General features: G+C 37.7%; 1 protein-coding gene and 1 pseudogene across 2 annotated transcripts in view; one reads left to right on the plus strand and one right to left on the minus strand.

Annotated features, from left to right (window-relative positions):
- The window catches only part of CDYL (chromodomain Y like), a 206761-nt gene that overhangs the window by 63898 nt on the left and 122583 nt on the right, over window positions 1-20280 (plus strand). The window lies entirely within an intron of this gene.
- LOC122736890 lies at window positions 14185-19163 on the minus strand (annotated as a pseudogene).

Raw genomic sequence — 20280 nt, forward strand, 5'->3', positions numbered from 1 at the left:
GCTGCTGGACTTTGTTGGTCATGTATAGAAATGCTGATGATTTATGTGGATTTATTTTATATCCTGCTACTTTGCTAAAGTTGTTAATTGTTTCAAGTAATTTTTGAGTTGATTCTCTAGGATTCTTTAAGTATACCATCATATCATCTGCAAAGACTGATAGTTTTGTTTCCTCCTTGCCTATCCTAATTCCTTTAATTCCTTTCTCTTCTCTGATTGCTAAAGCTAACATTTCTAGTACAATATTAAATAATAGGGGTGATAATGGACATCCCTGTTTCACCCCTGATCTTATTGGGAAGGCCTCTAATTTATCTCCATTGCATATAATACTAGCTGATGGCTTTAGGTAGATACTGTTTATTATTTTAAGGAAAGCTCCACCTATTCCTAAACTCTCCAGTGTTTTTATTAGGAATGGGTGTTGTACTTTGTCAAAAGCTTTCTCCGCATCTATTGAGATAATCATATAATTTTGGTTGGTTTTCTTATTGATGTGGTTGATTATGTTAATAGTTTTTCTAATGTTGAACCAGCCCTGCATTCCTGGTATAAATCCCACCTGGTCATAGTGTATTATCCTGGTGATCACTTGCTGTAATCTCCTTGCTAATATCTTATTTAAGATTTTAGCATCAATATTCATTAGGGAAATTGGTCTATAATTTTCTTTCTCTGTTTTTGCTTTGCCTGGTTTTGGTATCACCACCATATTTGTGTCATAAAACGAATTTGGTAGAACTCCTTCTTCACCTATTTTTCCAAATAATTTGTATAATATTGGAATTAATTGTTCTTTAAATGTTTGGTAAAATTCACCTGTAAACCCATCTGGCCCTGGGGATTTTTTCTTAGGGAGTTCATTAATGGCTTGTTCAATTTCTTTTTCTAATATGGGTTTATTTAAGGATTTTATTTCTTCTTCGGTTAACCCGGGCAGTTTGTATTTTTGTAAATATTCATCCATTTCATTTAGATTGTCAAATTTATTGGCATACAGTTGGGCAAAATAATTCCCAATTATTGATTTAATTTCCACTTCATTGGTGGTAACATCACCTTTTTCATTTTTGATACTGGTAATTTGGTTTTCTTCTTTTTTTTAAATCAAATTAACCAATATTTTATCTATTTTATTGGGTTTTTTCATAAAACCAGCTCTTGGTTTTATTGATTAATTCTATAGTTTTTTTGCTTTCAATCTTATTAATTTCACCTTTAATTTTCAGGATCTCTAGTTTAGTATCTAATTGGGGATTTCTAATTTGTTTTTCTAGTTTTTTAAGTTGCATGCCCAATTCATTAATCTTTCTCTTTTATTCATGTAAGCATTTAGAGCTATAAATTTTCCCCTAAGCACTGCTTTGGCTGCATCCCATAGATTTTGGTATGTTGTCTCATTATTGTCATTCTCTCTGGATATAGTTATTGATTGTTTCTATGATTTGTTGTTTGGCCCATTCATTCTTTAGAATGAAATTATTTAGTTTCCAATTGATTTTCATTCTCCTTTTCCCTGGCTCTTTCTTACATGTAATTTTTGTTGCATTATGATCTGAAAAGGATGCATTTACTATTTCTGCCTTTCTACATTTGACTATGATGTTTTTGTGCCCTAATACATGGTCAATTTTTGAAAATGTGCCATGTACTGCTGAGAAAAAGGTATATATACCTTTCTATCCCCATTCAATTTTCACCAGACATCTATCATGTCTAACTTTTCTAGTAATCTATTCACCTCTTTCACTTCTTTCTTATTTATTTTTTGGCTAGATTTATCTAATTCTGAGAGGGGGAGATTCAGGTCCCCCACTAGTATAGTATTACTGTCTAATTCCTCTTGTAACTCATTTAACTTCTCTTCTAAGAACTTGGATGCTAAACCACTAGGCGCATACATATTTAATATTGATATTACTTCATTATCTATAGTACCTTTAAGCAAGATGTAATTTCCTTCCTTATCTCTCTCTCTCTCTCTCTCTCTCTCTCTCTCTCTCTCTCTCTCTCTCTCTCTTTTTGCGGGGCAATGGGGGTTAAGTGACTTGCCCAGGGTCACACAGCTAGTAAGTGTCAAGTGTCTGAGGCCAGATTTGAACTCAGGTACTCCTGAATCCAAGGCCCGTGCTCTATCCACTGTGCCACCTAGCTGCCCCTCAACTGATTTTTAAAATCCTTTTTGAGCTCTTCCAGGACAGCTTTTTGTTCTTGAGACCAATTCACAGTTTAACCTAATAGGGTAACTTTTTTCCCCCCTCTGTTTACCTTTTTAAACTTCTCTTGAGTCTTGTATGTTGAGATCAAATTTTATATTCAGTTCTGGTCTTTTCACCAGGAAAGACCAATGTCATTAAATGTCCATCTTTTCCCCCGAAAGAAAATGCACATTTTTGCTGGGTAATAGATTCTTGGCTGCAATCCAAGCTCCTTTGCCTTCCGGAATATCATATTCCAAGCCTTGCAGTCCTTTAATGTTGAAGCTGCCAGGTCCTGAGCAATCCTGACTGTGGCTCCATGATATTTAAATTGCTTCTTTCTGGCTGCTTGGAGTATTTTCTCCTTCACCTGATAATTCTGGAATTTGGCTACAATATTCCTTGGAGTTTTCCTTTTGGGGTCTCCTTCAGGAGGTGATCGGTGGATTCTTTCAATGATGATTTTATCCTCTGATTCTATGATATCAGGGCAGTTCTCCTTAATAATTTCCTGGAATATGGTGTCTAGATTCTTTTTCTGGTCATGGCTTTCAGGCAGTCCAATGATTCTCAAATTGTCTCTCCTCGATCTGTTTTCCAGATCAGTTGTCTTTCCAATGAAGTATTTCACATTTTCTTCTATTTTTTTCATTCTTTTGATTCTGCTTGACTGATTCCTGGTGTCTCATGGATTCCTTATCTTCCAACTGTCCAATTTTAATTTTTAAGGCATTGTTTTCTTCAGTAAGATTATGCACCTTTTTTTCCATTTGGCCAAGTTATTTTTTTAAGGCAGTATTTTCTTCAATGAGATTATGCACCTTTTTTTCCATTTGGCCAAATGAATTTTTTAAGGCATTGTTTTCTTCAGTGAAATTATGCATTTTTTTTCCCATTTGGCCAGTCAGTCTTTGTGCTTCCTTTTCCAAGCTGCTGATTCTTTTTTCATAGTTTTCTTGTTTTGCTTTCATTTCTCTCCCCATTTTTTCTTCTACCTCTCTCTTTTTTTTTAGTGTGGCAATTGGGGTTAAGTGACTTGCCCAGGGTCACACAGCTAGTAAGTGTTAAGTGTCTGAGGCCGGATTTGAACTCAGGTACTCCTGACTCCAGGGCCGGTGCTCTATCCACTGTGCCACCTAGCTGCCCCTCAACTGATTTTTAAAATCCTTTTTGAGCTCTTCCAGGACAGCTTTTTGTTCTTGAGACCAATTCACCTTCCCTCCTGAGGCTTCACATGTAGGCAATTTGAGGGTATTGTCCTCATCTGAGTTTGTGTTGGCTTCTTCCCTATTAATACAGAAGCTTTCAATGGAGAGGGCTCTTTTTTGCTTCTTACTCATTATTGTAGCTTATTTATTTTTTAAGTTGAGGTCTGCTCTGGGGGCACCAGGGTCCCTGTTTTGGGCTTCTTGTGCAGGGGTATAGGTGCTGTGTGACTGGCTTTTTACTCAGAGGCCTTTATAGTGTGCGTAGTTCGATCCCCCTGCACCACTTCCTGTCTGAGTGCTCTTGGCCAGGCGCCCGATCACGCCCGATCCTGCTCACGGCCCCACAGGCAGCCTGCCCTCCGGGCCGTTGCAGGTAGATTTTTCCATTGTCCTTCTTGGCCACCAGATTTTTGAGCCAGGTTCCAGGGGCCTCAGTTGTTCGGCTGTGGCCCGCAGCTCCTGCTGACTTGCCCTGACCCCCTCAGCACTGGGCTGCTGCCCTGCGCTGGGTCTCTCTTTTTCCCGAGTTAGACCGACCTTTTCCTGAAGTCTTCTAAATTATCTCTGGTTGGAAGACTGTGTCTCTCTGTCTCTTTGCAGGTTCTGTAGTTTCAGAATCCGTCCAGAGGCTTGATTTAATGTTCTTTTTGAGGGAACTGAAGGAGAGCTCAGGCAGCTTGCTGCTTCCTCTCTGCCATCTTGGCTCCGCCCTAATTTTAACTTTTCCAAGTTGATCGTACCAAGCATAAGTTGTAATTGAAAATATATGATGATCTTGTGCCTCTCCAGTTTTTAACCTTTTTTTTTTTTTGTGGGAGCTGACACGTATGCTCTGATCCTTAAAAGATACTAGTGAATCCATGGCTAAGGCAAAGAGGGAATATTTTTCAGTCGTATTGAACAATTTATACAGAGAAGAGAGAGATGTAGATGAATTTGTGAGAGGCCAGGTCTGAATTCATGATCTTGGGCTGGAAATGTGACCCACTAGGGTTTCTCAGATTTCCCTATCACACTATTTCATTTGGTGCTCTTCTTGGATCTTTGTTGGAATAGTGCAGAGAATGGATTTGTACTGCTTCCTTTTACTCCACCTCTTTGTCTCCTAGATCAGCAAATTTAAATGTAATTTTACATTTCAGTGCTGAAAGCACTTAATAGTTAAAACTATCTAATTTTTTTATGTAGCATTTAAAGTGAATAATTTGTTAACATCAGTGCCCCTTCTGAGGAAAAAAAATGAAGGATTAGGTATTAATCAATGAAGTGTTCTCAGTGAAATAAAATGAGTGGAAAATTTAGTACCAACTTGGATGTGTGACCTGGGCTATCTAAAATGGAAACCTATGCTGTGTAATTCAGTCATAGACTCTTAAAAGGAAGGCTGCAGCCAGCCAGCCAGTGTTCCTCACATAGCATCCCCAGTGGACAAGCTGAAGATAGTCAAGGAACTTCACCATTTATGTCTTTTGGTACAACTATCTTCCTAAGCAAACAAACCTGAGATAGGAGTCAGTTGGAAGTTCCACAGATTTATTCATTCCCTTTTCTTACTGGAAACAGTGATGTCAAGTTGAGCATTCCTTGCTTTGAAGATTCTTTCTTCTTTCCCTTTCTCAAGTAGGAGCTTCCATTTCTCCTGAGGTTCCATAAGCTTCTGAGACAATCCTCACATTCCTTCCCTGTAGGATTGGAGACAACTTAATTTTGGTATTATCCTATAGGAAAAAAAAAAGGATCTTTAATAGAATAGAAGATTTTCAAGCATTTCTAATGAAAACAGAAACTGAGTTGGAACTATATAATAAAAATGCAAAGTCAAGACAAACCTACAAAGGTTAATTTATTTGAGCAATTGGAAGGAGCTGTAAAATAATAGGTGTAACATTCTAATTTGGAAAGAAGTAAATCTACCTTCAGGTCATTAATGTCTACAGAGACTTTCTTGGACCCCACTTTCTGTGTGTGTGTAAAATCTTGTTGGTGCATAGCTTTATATCCCCACATGGGATCAGGTTGAACAGTGTAATTCATTGAGCAAAATGAATCTAAATTCTTTATGGTACTTTCAACTATACGCTTTGTCATATTTTACTTAGATTTTAATAAGCTCCTTGGGTTTGGGGATTGTTTCATTGTTTGTACTTATTTTCTGCACATAGTAAGCCTTTAAATGTATGTGGATTGATTAATAAATATTGCAACCTTACCGTGTACTGACACTGCTTTCAGGTATGGGGGTGGGAGGGCGATGAGGTTAAAATATTTGAATAAGACTGTCCCCTTCCCTTAAAGATACTTAAATTTATGGATTTAATAGTGCCACATAAATACTAAACAAATACATTTAATTCCACTTTAATAATAAATTATGAGGGGAAGAGAACATTTATTAAGCAAATACTATGTGCCAGTCACTAAGTTCTTTACAAGTATTGTCTCATTTCATACAACAAACCTGGGAAGTAAGTACTATTATGATCTCTATTTTACATTTAGGCAGGGGTTTAATGACTTGCCCGGGTCACATAGAGTCTGAGCCCAGAATTTTATGATTCCAAATCTAAGACTCTACCCACTGAACCACTTAATTGCCTGATAAAATTGGATATTAGAGAGGATTTTATTCTAGAATCATACAAAATACTGGTACCCAGACTAGAATTTGTTTCTAGTCATCTAGGGATTTTTGATTTTTCTACTGACTTATCTCACCTGCTAAATTAAAATAGCATTTTCCCCTTGTGAAAAATTATAAACATTAATCTGAAAAGTAATTATTTTGTCTTAAATCCTTTTGAGAAAATAATCTTCTGTAGCACTTAATGCTGTTGACTAGCCTCTCTTCCTACTTATCCTCTTCTGGATTTTCATGATACAGCCCTCTTCTTTCTCCTGTCTATCTATCTTCCTTTTATCATTTGCCTTTTCTGGATTATTATCGATATCTTACCTTGTAACTTCTTTTTCCTCTGACTTCTTTTTCATGCTGACATGAACAGATCCAATTTTTATATCAGTACACAGATGACTTTGAGATTTACATATTCATCCATAGACTTTCCTGAGTTCTCTATTCTTGATTGATTAAGGTGTTTATTTTCTAATTAAATTTGTCATGGTATTTCTGCATTTCTTTGATGTATTCTTATAGTTTTGTTCCTATGTTGTAGAATTCCTTTATGTTGAAGCGGATTTCTTTTCACCTTTTTGTGGTTGTGTTTATTCATATCTTAAAGAAAATGACTACTACAATTGCTATAGTGGAAAAGGTGTTTTTCCAGGTACAGGGCCTGGACTGTCAACTCCTGCCGTATTTCATTGGGAAAAGATTAAAATTTAGATTGTTTCTTTTTTATCACTGGGCCAAATGTCTTTTTTTTTTTCCTTTTTGGTGAGCCAATTGGGGTTAAGTGACTTGCCCAAGGTCACATAGCCAGTAAGTGTTCCGTATCTGAGGTTAGATTTGAACTCGGGTCCTCCTGATTCCCAGCCAGTGCTCTATCCACTGAGCCACCTAGCTGCCCCTCCAAATGTCTTTTTTATCTCTTAGAGAAACTTGTTGCTTCTACTACCATGGATTGTTTCAGGGTCCCTGTAAAGAGCTTTTACTTTGTTTTAACCTTTTTTGGGCCATAAGTTATAATGACAAGTCTTGGATCTCTCTCTTTTTTTAAAGAGGTTTTTTGTTTGTTTATGTTTGTTTTTTTCCTCTCTGTGGTAGTTGACATTTTCTTTTTGGTTTGGTTGTGGAAATATGGGTAGCTGCTTACTAGTTAGTAAGACTGATAGCCTTTTTTTCCCTCTCCCCCCCTCCCTTTCCTTCCAGAAGTCCAGTGTTTAAATCTCTTTAGGGAGAAAAAAAAAGTAGATTTCTCATGAATTTTGTTCTGGAGACAGACAAATCGTGTTTTTGGACCAATAGTGTGGTAAATATATTATGTGTGAGGAGCTAATCTTTTACTGAAGATTTGAGATTGTAAGTATAATGTTGGTGAGAGGTTGAGTTTTGACAGAAAATTTGAGGTGGAAATTGTTATTTTGGGCCAGTTGTCAGGGAAAGTGTATGACTTCAGAAATGCAGCCTGTCCTGAAAAGTCTTTTGAAATGGGTGATCCCTCTTCTGTGGTTTTAAGCGACTACCTGCTTTCTCCCTGTCTACTGAGCTCTTCTTCCCAAGCTACACATTGCTTACATCATCCAAGGGCTCAATTGTGAAACTGAACAAAATACATATATGTGTGTATGTGTGTGTGGCTATATTAAATACATATACATATGTATGTATTTCTATGTGTGTGTATACATACATACACATACACACACACGTATAGACAACCTCTGGCCTGGAGAATTAGTGAATTGTCATGCATCTATTGAACTTCTTCTATGTGTCTGACATTGTATTAGGTACTGGGGATACAAGGCCACAAATGCAGGCACCCTCAACTCAAGAAGTTTTTTTTTCTTAATGAAGAGAACTGCATGTATGTATGCAAAATACATGCAAAATGAGGACAAAGTAAGGTTTTCTTGGTGGGGAGAAAAGACATTAGAAGCAAGCTTACAGGAGGTGACAGTGCACCTGAGGATTAAAGGAACTTGGGGAATTCTAAAATCATTGGTGAAGAAAGATTGCATGCTAGGCTTTTGTGGGGATGATCTGTGCAAAAGCATGGAGATAAGAGATGAACTGTCATGTGAGAGAAACAATAAGAAGTCCAGTCTGGCTGGACCATCAAGTATGTGACTGTTTAATAAGCTAGAAAGGTATTTTGGACCTCGGTTATAAAGGGATTTAAATGACAGAGGAGTTTGTGTTTGATCCTAGACGTAATAACAGGTTACTGGAGTTTATTGAGCAGGAGAGTGAAGTGGGCAGACCTATGCTTTAGCAAAATAACTTGTCCCCACTTAACATAGAGAGAGAGATTAGGAGGCTATCTCCATACTTAAACTCTGGAGATCAAAGAAAGAAGAGCCTATATGCAGAAAAATATTTATAGGAGCTTTCATAGTAGCCAAAAGCTTTAAATGAAAGGGTAATCCTGTTGAAGAAGAGCTAAAAAAATTATATGGAGATTGGTGAATATTATTGTGCCATCGAAGTAACAAGATACATTTTTTTTTAGAGGAAATGGGGAAGATCTCTGAATTGACTGAGGCTGCAAAAGAGAGTGATCCAGTGTTATTGACTTCAGAGGTTAATTACAGAGGGTTTAAAAGGAAGTCAAGTCTACAAGTATTTCTTAAGCACCTCCTATATTCCAAGGAAGCACTGTTGCAAGTGCTAAGAATATAAAGAAAGGCAAAATTGTTCCTCCTTGAAGGACTTCACATGCTAACCATGAAGATTGGGCTCAGTACAAATTCATATTGTTATTCTCAATTGGATCCTTATTAGTGTGAGGCAGTCCTTTTACATATCCCCATTAGATTCACTCTCCACTCCCAACAACAGCTGTACCAAACCTTTTAATCCCTCTTGAAGCCTTCAGTATATTCCATCTACCACCCTTTCATTTGAAGACCTCTCTCTCCCCTCTTACTCCAATGAAAAAATTGAGACCATTTGCTAAGACCTCCTGTTCTCGTCATTTTACATCACTAGACATCTGTGTCTGCCTTCACTTCTGTCTCACAGCAAGAAGTGACCCTATTGGCAAATCCCTATGTCCCCTCTGTTATTCCTCTTCTTCACTGTCTTTATCTACTGGCCTCTTCCTTGATGCCTACAAATATGCATGTGTCTTCCTACATCTTTTAAAAACCCTTACATGATCCTACCATCATTGACTGCTGTCTAACTCTCTAAATTTCTCCTTCCCTTTTTTTTTTTTTAATTTTAGTGATGCAATTGGGGTTAAGTGACTTGCCCAGGGTCACACAGCCAGTAAGTGTTAAATGTCTGAGGCCGGATTTGAACTCAGGTGCTCCTGATTCCAGGGCCGGTGATCCACCGGCTGCCCACCTAGCTGCCCCTCTCCTTCCCTTCTAAGCTGAACTTAAGAAAGTCCTCTCCACTTCTCATTTGATTCTTTTTTTTCCCCTTTTTTTAAGTGAGGCAATTGGGGTTAAGTGACTTGCCCAGGGTCACACAGCTAGTAAATGTTAAGTGAGGCCGGATTTGAACTCAGGTCCTCCTGACTCCAGGGCCAGTGCTCTATCCATTGCGCCACCTAGCTGCCCCTTCTCATTTGATTCTAAAACAGATGTAATCTAACTTCTCTGCTGTCATTCAGCTGAAACAGTTCTTTTCAAAGTCACCACTAGTCTTTTTAGCACTAACTAGCCTTTTCTCCATCCTAATCCTTCTTTACCCTTATAGCCATTGGCAAGGGTCATCTCCTGGGTCTTCATGACACAGTTCTCTCCTTATTTTCCTTATATGTGATTGCTTTTTCTCAGGTTAAGTGACTAGGCCAGGGTCACACAGTTAGTAAGTATCTGAAGAGGAGTCAAACTTGGGTCGTCTTGACTCTAACTCTAGGTCTCTAGCCACTGCCCCATCTAGCTAGTTGGATATTCCTCCAGGTCACAGCTGATAACTGTGGGTATTCCCCAAGGTTCTATCTGTAACCCCCTTTTTCTTTCCATACTATTTTTTCCTGATGAAGTCACTAGCTCCAATGGATTAATTTATTATTTCCAGATTACATATACAGTCCTAACCTCTCTCTCGAGCTCCACTTTTGCTATACCAGCTGCCTTTTGGACCTGTCAAACTGAATGTCCATCAGGTGTCTGAAACTAAAATATGTCCAAAGTACCTCATTCTCTTTCTCTCCAAGCTCTCTCCTCTTCCATACTTATTTTGAGGATGCCACCATCTTTCCAGTTAGCCTGGATTGGTGTCATTGATTACTACTCTTACTCAACAGCACATATGCAGTCTGTTGCTAAGTCTTGCTATTTGTACCATCATAGCATCTCTTGTACCACAGTGGTGGTAGAATCTCTCTTCACAGGCTCATGCCTGGATTGTATCATTAGCTTTCTGGCTGGTCTTTGTCTTAAGACTCTCCCTGTATTCTAATCCATCCTTCACTCATCTCCCAAGGTGATTTTCCTAAATCCTAGATCTGACCATGTTTATCTCCACACCCTAGCTCTCCACACAATAAACTAACTCTAAGGACTCCAGATTACTTCTAGCATCAAATACAGAATCCTCTGATGGTAAAAGCTTTTCACAATAGGGTCTCTTTTCTTCCTTTCCAGTCTCTTTGACTTTATTCTCCCATAAAGCTATTTAGGTGTCACTTCTGCAAGAGATTTTAAAAACTGCCCTGTTTGCCTTCACAGAATTACCCTCGAAATAAAACTATGGTTTAAAGGAAAAAATAAAAAGAAATTTGATAAAACATTCAAGTCCTGGATAAGTAATATGAGTAGAGAGCTAGTCTTGAAGTCAGGAAGGCCTTGGGTTTATGGCCTTCTTCTAGTCTGGTTTCTTAACCTTTTAGGGTTCTAGAAGGGAAAGGGACGGCAATAAACATTTATTAAATGCCTTCTATGTGTCAGGCACTATGCTAAGCACTTTACATCTCATTTGATCCTCAAAACAACCCTTGCAGGTAGGTGCCTTGCCCCCATGGTTACATAGCTAGTTAGTATGTGAGGGTAGATTTGAACACAGGTCTTCTGACTGCAGGCAAAGTACTTTAGTCACTGTTCTCCCTAGCTACCCTCTAGACAACTTAAAACTTTAAGTTACAGAAAAAAGTATGGACCTGCATTGATTCAGGTTCCCTTACTTTGTACTTCCTTATTCCAGTGAAATCATTGGTCTAGGCCCCACTCCCTTCTACAAATGTAATTTTAAAAGAAACAATTCTCTGAGGAATTTGATTCACACATTGTAAAATAGAACTACAAACTATGTAACTCTATTCTGAAAAACGGTGAACCCCTTAATGATATGCTTAAATTTGTTTAGCCTTTTCTAGAAAGGAGACTTCTACCCTAATTGGGGCTATTAGCATATTTTTAAAGCAGTCATTATTGGTTTGGCATACTTTTGTGAGCGTGCTACAGAACGAGTAAGGGGTTTTATGATTTATTCTTTTAGAAATATTTTGAATAATTTATTTTTAAAGGGAAGTTTCCATTTAGTGGGTTTCTTTTAAAGTTTCTCCTGTGCAAAGTGTTTTGTTTTTTTTAAAGCATAATTTAGAATGCTTATGTGGATAAGGAAGATTCCTACTTGTGACAGTAGTTCATCTTTTTTTTTTGTGATCTTCATTATTTTCTACATGCCTAGTGTTGATAATAGGCAAATTTTAAAATAAATAAGTAATTTTTAAATGGTCAAGTATCTGCATTTTCCTCCTATTCTCTTCTTAATTTCTTATAGTGCAGCTTCTGACCGTACCATCTATGGAAACTACTCTCTCCAAAGTTAGTAATGATCTCCTAGTTGCCAAATTCATTGGCTTTTTCTCTGTCCTCTTTGCAACCTTTGACAGGGTTGAACTCTCTTCCTTGATAAGTTTTCTGGACACCACTCAATTGGTTCTCCTCTCACTGCTTCTTCCCTGGCTCCTGTGCCAAATTGTCCTCCAGATCATACCTGCTAGCTATAGTTGTCCCTTGAAGTTCCTGGGTTGTCTTCTCCCTTTATACTGTCACTTCGTGATCTCACCAATTGCCACCTATACTGTTTTTGCATGAAACTCTCCACTGACCTCCAATCTTGCATCTCCAATTGGCTTTCAGATATCTTGAACTGGATGTCCAGTAGACACCTTAACTTCAGCATGAAGAAGGAAGTCATTATATTTGCCCCCCAAACTCTCCCACTCCTACTTTCCTTATAACTATAGAGAACAATACCATTTCCTTATTCCCTTAGGCTCAACATCCACAAGTCCTGAATTCCTCACTCCTTCTCCCAACCCCAGTCCCCTTTGCCCAAATGAAGTCTGTTGCCCAAGGCCTATCAATTTCACTTTTGTAACATCTTTTGATGTTCTGCTCCCTCAATTTGAAAATGCCACCTCTCTAGTGCAGGCCCTCATCACTTTATGCTTGGACTATATTGCAATACCATGTTGGTCAATCTGAGTGCTTCAAGTCTTTCCCCACTCCAAAGTGATTTTCACCCCCCTACTCAATCCAGTGGCTCTCTATGGCCTCCAAGAACAGTGCTCTGGTTCACATTCAAAGACCTTCATAACCTAGCCCCTCCTACGTCTCCTGTCTTCTTTCACCTTACCACTGACATATATTCTTTGATCCAATAACCCTTGACCAACACGCGCAGTTCCTTGAACAAGAAACTGCATCTCTAATATGTGGGAAGTTTCTCTGACTCTCTCTCATGCCTGGAATGCTTTCCGTGCTCTGTTCCAAGTACTGACCTCCTTGGCTTCCTTTCTTTAAGTCCCAACTAAAATCCCTTTTATTGAAAGCCTTCCCCAACCTCTCTTAATTCTAGTGGCTTTTCTCTGTTATTTATCCTGTATTTCACTTGTGTGTACATACCTATTGGTTGTCTCTCCCATTAGATTGCAAGCTCCTTGGGGGTGGGGACTTTTTGCCTCTTTTTTATATCCATTTTAGTGCCGAACCTGGCACATGTAAGTGCTTAAAGTTTATTCATTGATTAATAATATAATTTTTTCAGGCACATGCATATTATCAGTTTCTTTATTTGTGAGTCATTTAGCTGTATGTGCATCTTGTTACTTGTATGCTTCTTGTTTTACACTTTCATTTCTTGTGTATATAATATAAACGTTTGTCATGGCCAAGTTCTTGCCAAATCCTGCTATAATAACTAGGTCCAAGTTTTTTGTTATTAGATGCCTTTTATTTAAACTATAAGCAACCTCTCATTCATATTCTGAAAGATTCCTATGTTAGAAAGATAGCATAGAATCAGTTTTAGCAATCACAGCGACCAAGCATTTTGTTAGCTGGTTCTCTCCCAGTTTAGAATTTTCTAACTTAAAGCTTTGCCTACATAACAAATTGCACTATAAAGTGCTTAAGTGAGAAATCTTGTCCTTCTGCCCCCAAGGTGTGATAGTCAGTTTACTCTAACAAGCATTGAACACCTACTATGGTGGTCAGCACTAGAGATATAAAGAACAAAATGGATATGATCTCTTTCTTTAGAAACTTGCATTTGACAGGGATTTGAAAGTGAGTTTCTTTTTGGTGGGATGGGTCTGGATCTGTGATATCAGGGAACTCTCAAGCCATTCCCACTGAATTTCCCACAATCTTGAAAGTGTTATCTACAAGAAATAGGACATGAACCCAGGTCTTCCAGACCCCACAGCCCTATCAACTTTAAGCTGCTTGTTAGCAGTTAAATGGGTAAATAAGTACAATATAACTAGAAAAGAGAATACTAACCACTAAGGGTGGTTGTTAGAAATGGCTTTGCATAGGAAATGGTACCTGAATTTAGGTTTGAAAGGTTGTAAGTATTCTAAGAGTTTAAAGTAAAGAACTATAAGACATTAATGGATGCCCATAAGTTGTCTATCAGATTCAGTTACTCTTGGTTATTTCTTTTCTAAGTTAGTATGGAGTGAACAGTTAAACTATCAGTCATTGGAGTTAAATAGAGATGATCCCTTATTAGGCAGCTACAGTGCCTTAAAACAAGGCTGGTGAACCATTTCTTGTTTTAATTTTAGCCACAAAAAAAGAAAACAATTATGAAAGATTATAAATGTTTTATGTACTCATTTCTGTCTTCTTTGCCCTTCAGTCAATTGAATGATTGATTGATTTTATTTTAATAAGAGTTCTCTGCTTGGCATTTAAAACACCAGGTTGTGTGGATAGACTCCATTGGAGAGAGAGAGAGAATACAGAACACAGGTAGCCATGGAGCTGAGGAATCTTCTTGATTTGGGGCAGGATCTGAGAGTTCGCTCCTTTCTGGTCAGCCTTCTGTTGCTCTGTAATCTCATATTTCTCTTTTTCTGTGTCAAAAATCTCTCCTTCTTGGTGTCTAGGTTTACGGAGCCTCTTCTTGAAGTAAGCATCAGTAAGATGATTTGGAGTTTTCACACCTGAAAGGTTAACCCTGGTAGAGGTAGCAATGACAAATTTCTGATGGGTTCTTCGCAGGGGAACACGGTTGATGGTCAGAGGTCCAGTCACCAGTAGCAAGCCACTAGCCAGCTGCTTCAGGAAAACCACTCACTTGCCCCTATGGCAGCCGTGAGCATGATCAGAACCGTGCCCGGGGTGATGCTAGATCGGAGTTTCCTCACGTTCTGGCTGAAGGGCTTTTTGCCGTGACTTAGCAGCTTTCTGGGCACATCCTCAGTAGGGTAATACCTAGGCATTTTGTGGATCTTCACTACTCGGGTTCCTCAATTCTCATCCCCACCAACTGACTTTGAGATGGTAGCAGGCACCTTCTCTTTCTTTTTCCTTTCAATCTGGGTTTTGGGTGCAGTGTACTTGTGCTCGTACATGGCCCACCAGAAATACATGGCAGACCTGGCATATCCGCTGATCCCTCTGGCCAGGACCAGGTTACGGCTGCAATGCTTTTGAGGCTTTTCACCACCACCTCGGACCCATCTTCCTTTTTGGCCTTTTCCTTTTTTGACCTTTTTTTCCTTTAGTTCCTTTTGGGGTTTTTGTCCGCCATCTTGAGAGAAGGGAAAGAGCCAGTTGAATGATTTCTAAAGGATATTGTTTGTAGAAGTCTGTTACTTTCTCATAGGGGTCCTTGATGTATGTGTGAACTCTTAATACATTTTTATATATGGGGTATTAGGTATGTGACTCAGTGGTTATTCATATTCTGTCACCTTTTTCTCATTTCTCCACCCCCCCCCCAATTTTGTTAATTTCCCCTCTTTTAGGTATCTTGAGAATCCATTGATCCTTTAGCATCTTCAAGATTTTCATTTCCAGCATGGAGCTTGTTCTAGTTCAGCTTACCAATAGCTCTAAACAGTAAATTTTGACCTCACTTTGGTTGTTGATAATCTTTTCTCTTTCTTTATATCAGCCTGATTTTTCTACTACACTTTTCTTTTTACCACACTTTTCAGTTGCTTAACACTTTTTGTTGTAGTTTCTAGCAATAAATAGTGCTTCTTTTTTTAAAAAAAATTGTTACAGTGTAGATACTGACAGATTTCTATCACTTGAATTTTAGCGTATAATGTTTACTTTAGAAGAAGCATAAGAGTAACTGTATATATGTATTTTTTAAAGTATTTTATTATTTTCCAGTTATATATAAGGATAGTTTTCAACATTTGTTTTCACAGGATTTTTTGTTCCAAATTTTTTTCTTCCTCCTCCCCAAGACGGAAGGCAGTCTGATAGAGGTTGTATATGTACAATCACATTAAACATGTTTCTACATTAGTCATCTTATGAAAGAAGAATCAGAGCACAAGGGAAAAACCTCAAAAAAGAAGGGGAAAAAAACCAGTCCAAAAGTAGAAACAGTATGGTTCAATCTGCATTCATCATTCACAGTTCTTTTTTCTGGACATTGAGAACATTTTCTATCATGAATTCTTTGAAATTGTTTTGGATTGTCGCACTGCTGAGAAGAGCCAAGTCTATCCCCATTGTTCATAACACAGTGTTGCTGTTACTGTGTACAGTGTTCTCCTGGTTCTGCTCCTCTCAGTCAGCATCAGTTCATGTAAGTCCTTCCAGGTTTCTCTGAACCTCCTCCTGCTCATCGTTTCTTACAGCACAATAGTATTCCATTATATTCATACATCACAACTTGTTTAGCCATTTCCCTATTGATGGGCATTCCCTCGATTTATAATCCTTTGCCAATATGTATGTTTTATAATATGTGCAAAATTCATGATCATTTGATATAGGATCTGGGACTTGAGTATAGTGGAAAGAATGTCGTAGAATATTTAAAGTCTGAAGAACTGGGTTTTTACAGTTCTGGATATGCTGCTTAAGTTGTAGCATTGAGCAAATCAAATTTTTATATAAATTAATTTTAAGTAAAGTTTGGAATCTTTGACCTAAAAGTATTTAACTGTTATTGACTTAAATTAACCCTTGGTCTGACTGCTACTCTTAAGTTTTAATGTATCTTCTCAAATCACTTATGAAATCTTTTAGAGTCTCTTTTTTCAGTTATAAACCACTTCAGAACTTCTAATCAGTTGGTTGCTAAAATTCCTTTGAGCCTCTGCCATAGATATCTACCTATCTATTTATACCATAGCTTCTGTTCGCATTCCCAAACTTCTTTTGGAATAATCACACATTGATTCCTTTCTGCTAGTATTTCCTCTTTTCTTTCCAATAGCAGAAAGTGTAATTCAGTTCACTAAATACTTATTAAGTATCCCTCCCTATTCTGTGCACAACATTGTGCTAGGTGCATGGCAAGATATAAATTACAGATAAGAGGGTGCTTGTTTTCATGTAGCTTTTAGAAGGGTTGAGGGCCAGTGTTAGAGAATGTGAAATCAGCTGGGGGCAGTTATCAATACTGAACCAATGAATATTTGTGAGATGCTTTGCTTGGTGCTTTTTTCTCAGAGCATAAGCTCCCTAATGACTATTGAGGATGGAGATGATTCTGTACCACACTCTTAGAAATAAAAGTAGCTTCACATCCTTCCAGCTGGCAGGGAACTTCTTAATTATTTTGTGAATGATAGTGTCATTTAGCATCTTGTACAAACTACCTAATGAATGGTTATTTAAAAATTGTACTTTTTTTTTCTATTTTACATTATAGACTATGTTAAATGATTCTGAGTAGGTTTTCATTCTATTGATCTGTTTCCATTCATGCAAAGTTATCTTGGACAGTCAAAAGATGAATGACATGCTCATTTTTCCCAGTATCCCAATATAACTTTGTTTTATCAGTATTTTAAAAATAGTTTCTAATATACCATATATAATGTCTCTTCCATGCTTGCTCTCACTTATGGTGGAGGATATTTCTCTTTAAGCATTCATACTAAATTTGCTTTTACCCTATCAATTTGGGTAATCTTGTGTTGTTTACTTGCCCTCTTTGATAGATTGTTTGCTTATTTGTGTCTTTGTTACTCATGAAGGGAAGTCATTTAGTTAAAGGGGGAAAAATCCCGAGATCTTGGGATCTTTTGTTAGGTCTGTTACTTTCTGAGCTATAGTTGTCTGACCTTGGAAACATTTACTTACTTAAGAGTTTCCTCATTTGTAAAGTGAAGGGATTGAAAAAAATGAACTTTAGTACTCTTCAAGTGCTAAGTTTATATAAAGGTAGACCAATACAATAAGTATTTATTAAGCACCTTTTGTGTATCTTTTTTCTTTGGCTATCAGTTTTTAAAATTTTAAATTCCTAAACCTAAATAAAAGCCTAGGAATTTGGCATTTGGATTCTAATTTACACAAAGCCTAAAGAGTTGGCTTTATTTCATTTTATTTTGTTGTCTTAAGCTTTCTGATGATTTAGAAATATTTTCCCTTTCTACTTACTTTCACCTTCCTTTTAATGTTGCTCATGTTAAGTTAACAGAAGTTCTGCATATGCCTAAAAACAGCTGATTCACCTTTCTGTAATCTTGTTCTTAAGAAAACCTACTTGGATGGATGTTTCTTTCACTATGCACAAACATAACTTACAATCCATTCATATTATTTCATCTGTTGGATTCATTATTTTATTTTTATTTATTTTTGTTATTTTATTATTTTTAAACAATTTTTTGCTTAATTTCTTCTGGGTATTATGCCATTCTTATGGAAGGTCTATTTTTTCCCCTTTGTTGTCACAAAGTTAAGTTTATTTATCATGTGGCAGAGTCGATAGAGCACTGGTGCAGAAGTCAGAAAGATCTAAATTCAAATCTAGGCTCAGGCCCTATTAGTGTGACCCTGATGAGTCACCTAATGTCTACTTGTTTCCTCAACTGTAAAATGAGGGTAATAATAGCACCTACTTCATAGAGTTGTTGTGGAGATTTAATGAGATACTATTTAAAAAGTGCTTTGCTTAGTGTCTGCATATAGTAGATTTTTTTTTTTTTGGTCTTTTTTCAGGGCAGTGAGGGTTAAGTGACTTGCCCAGGGTCACACAACTAGTAATTGTCAAGTCTCTGAGGCTGGATTTGAACTCGGGTCCTCCTGAATCCAGGGCCAGTGCTTTATGCACTGTGCCACCTAGCTGCCCCCCATATAGTAGATTTTTAATAAAAGCGTGTTCCTTACCTGTGTAGGATGGCTTTTGAGGCACTCTAAATCTGTTTTTTAAAAAAGTTATTATTGGTTAGTGTCTTTTCTTTTTTACTTCCTGAAGTTCTTGAACTAGGGCTTTGTTCCAGTGCCAGACTCTGTCCTCTGTTGCACTTTTGGGTGGGGGGATTTAACCCTTGTTTCATCTTGCCTTGGGCCACCTGGGAATTTGTGCTAATCTCCCAGGATTAGGTTTTCCTGGATGTCTGCCATCTCAAGCCTGTACAGCTCTGTCTGGGCTAGCACTGAGGGCTTCCAGTTCCTCTTTTGGGGTGGAGAGCAGTTCTCTCACTGCAGGGATTTCTGATCACATTTGTGACTTTTTTAAAGAGTCCTCCACTCTTGCCACCTCCAGACACAGAATCTTGCAGCTACACATGCCTCTTCCCATTTCATATTTCATTAAGCGGCTCCTAGCTTGTCTCCCTTCTTTGGTGCTGGCCATGCTGGTGCCTCCCTTTTTTATTGTCCATGGACAAATTATTTGTTTGGTACAAATTTCAGGTAATGCTGATGTGGGAGCAAGGCAATCTGCTTCTCGTTGTCCAGCCATCATGGCTGTGTGTCTCCTTCCTTTTTAGTTCTTTATCATGTTCTACACTCTCAAATATCCAACTAATATACTTATGACCTTTCTCTGCTTAAAAAAAAATCATAAAGATACTAATGCTATCAGCCTGTCCATGTTATACTAATCGCCAATACTTTATTGCACACCTTTTCTAATTATTTGCCTTTGATGTTTTCCATAACACTTCTTACTACAGCATGCTTACAGATTACACACATTTTTACTATTGTAACGATTGGAATGACACCACCTGCTGGAGACTTACTGTAGAAGCGCTCTGCCCATGAGGTGAAGGTCTCTGAGGGCAAGACCATGTGTCTTTTCTTTGGCATCAGGAAGTGACATTTGCTAGTGGGAGGAAGAAGGGGGAGCCTGGCGCTCTGACTCACTCTCTTTCCTGTGGACTCTGGCGGAGAGCAGAGCTAGGAATGCTCTCTCCCTTTAATAGATAGAGGAATCTAGGCCTTCTCCTCTCTCTTTACCAGATTCTTATTCTCCTTAATAAATGCTTAAAAGTCTAACTCTTGCTAAAGCTTATAAATTATTGGTGACCACTCATTAGATATTTTAGACAGACTAGCTAGAATTTTAGCCTTAACACTATTGTGTATTGAAATTTTTATTTTTCTAAAATTGTCTTTTTCATGATAGTCATATAACTTGTTTAAAAAAAATTCCAATGGATGTATGGTCTTATAGATGTGAACAGTGAGTGCTGCTCATGATCCATCCATTTCTGTCCATTCTATGTAACTTTTGTGTCTTCCTATGAGCTGACCAATAGGAGTCTACCCAATGTGATAGGGTTCTTTCTTGTTTTTGCTTTCTTTTTTAAATTAAATTTTATTTTCTGTGAAGAAAAATCTATTTTCTCTCCCCTTGGCACTTACCTGATTTAAAATGAAAAGAAAACAAAATCCTTCTAACATTTACAAGCAACACAAATTCCTACAAAGGGCATGTCCAAAAAAAAAATACATGTACATCCCATTTTTTGTTTGGTTTTTGTTTTTGCCACATTTGATAGACACAGCTTATTATAATTTAGGTGAAATATGACAGATTCATAGAGGGATGGGCAGTGACCAGGACTACTTCC

This window comes from Dromiciops gliroides, chromosome 1 (genome assembly GCF_019393635.1).
Source record: "Dromiciops gliroides isolate mDroGli1 chromosome 1, mDroGli1.pri, whole genome shotgun sequence".
NCBI lineage: Eukaryota > Metazoa > Chordata > Mammalia > Microbiotheria > Microbiotheriidae > Dromiciops > Dromiciops gliroides.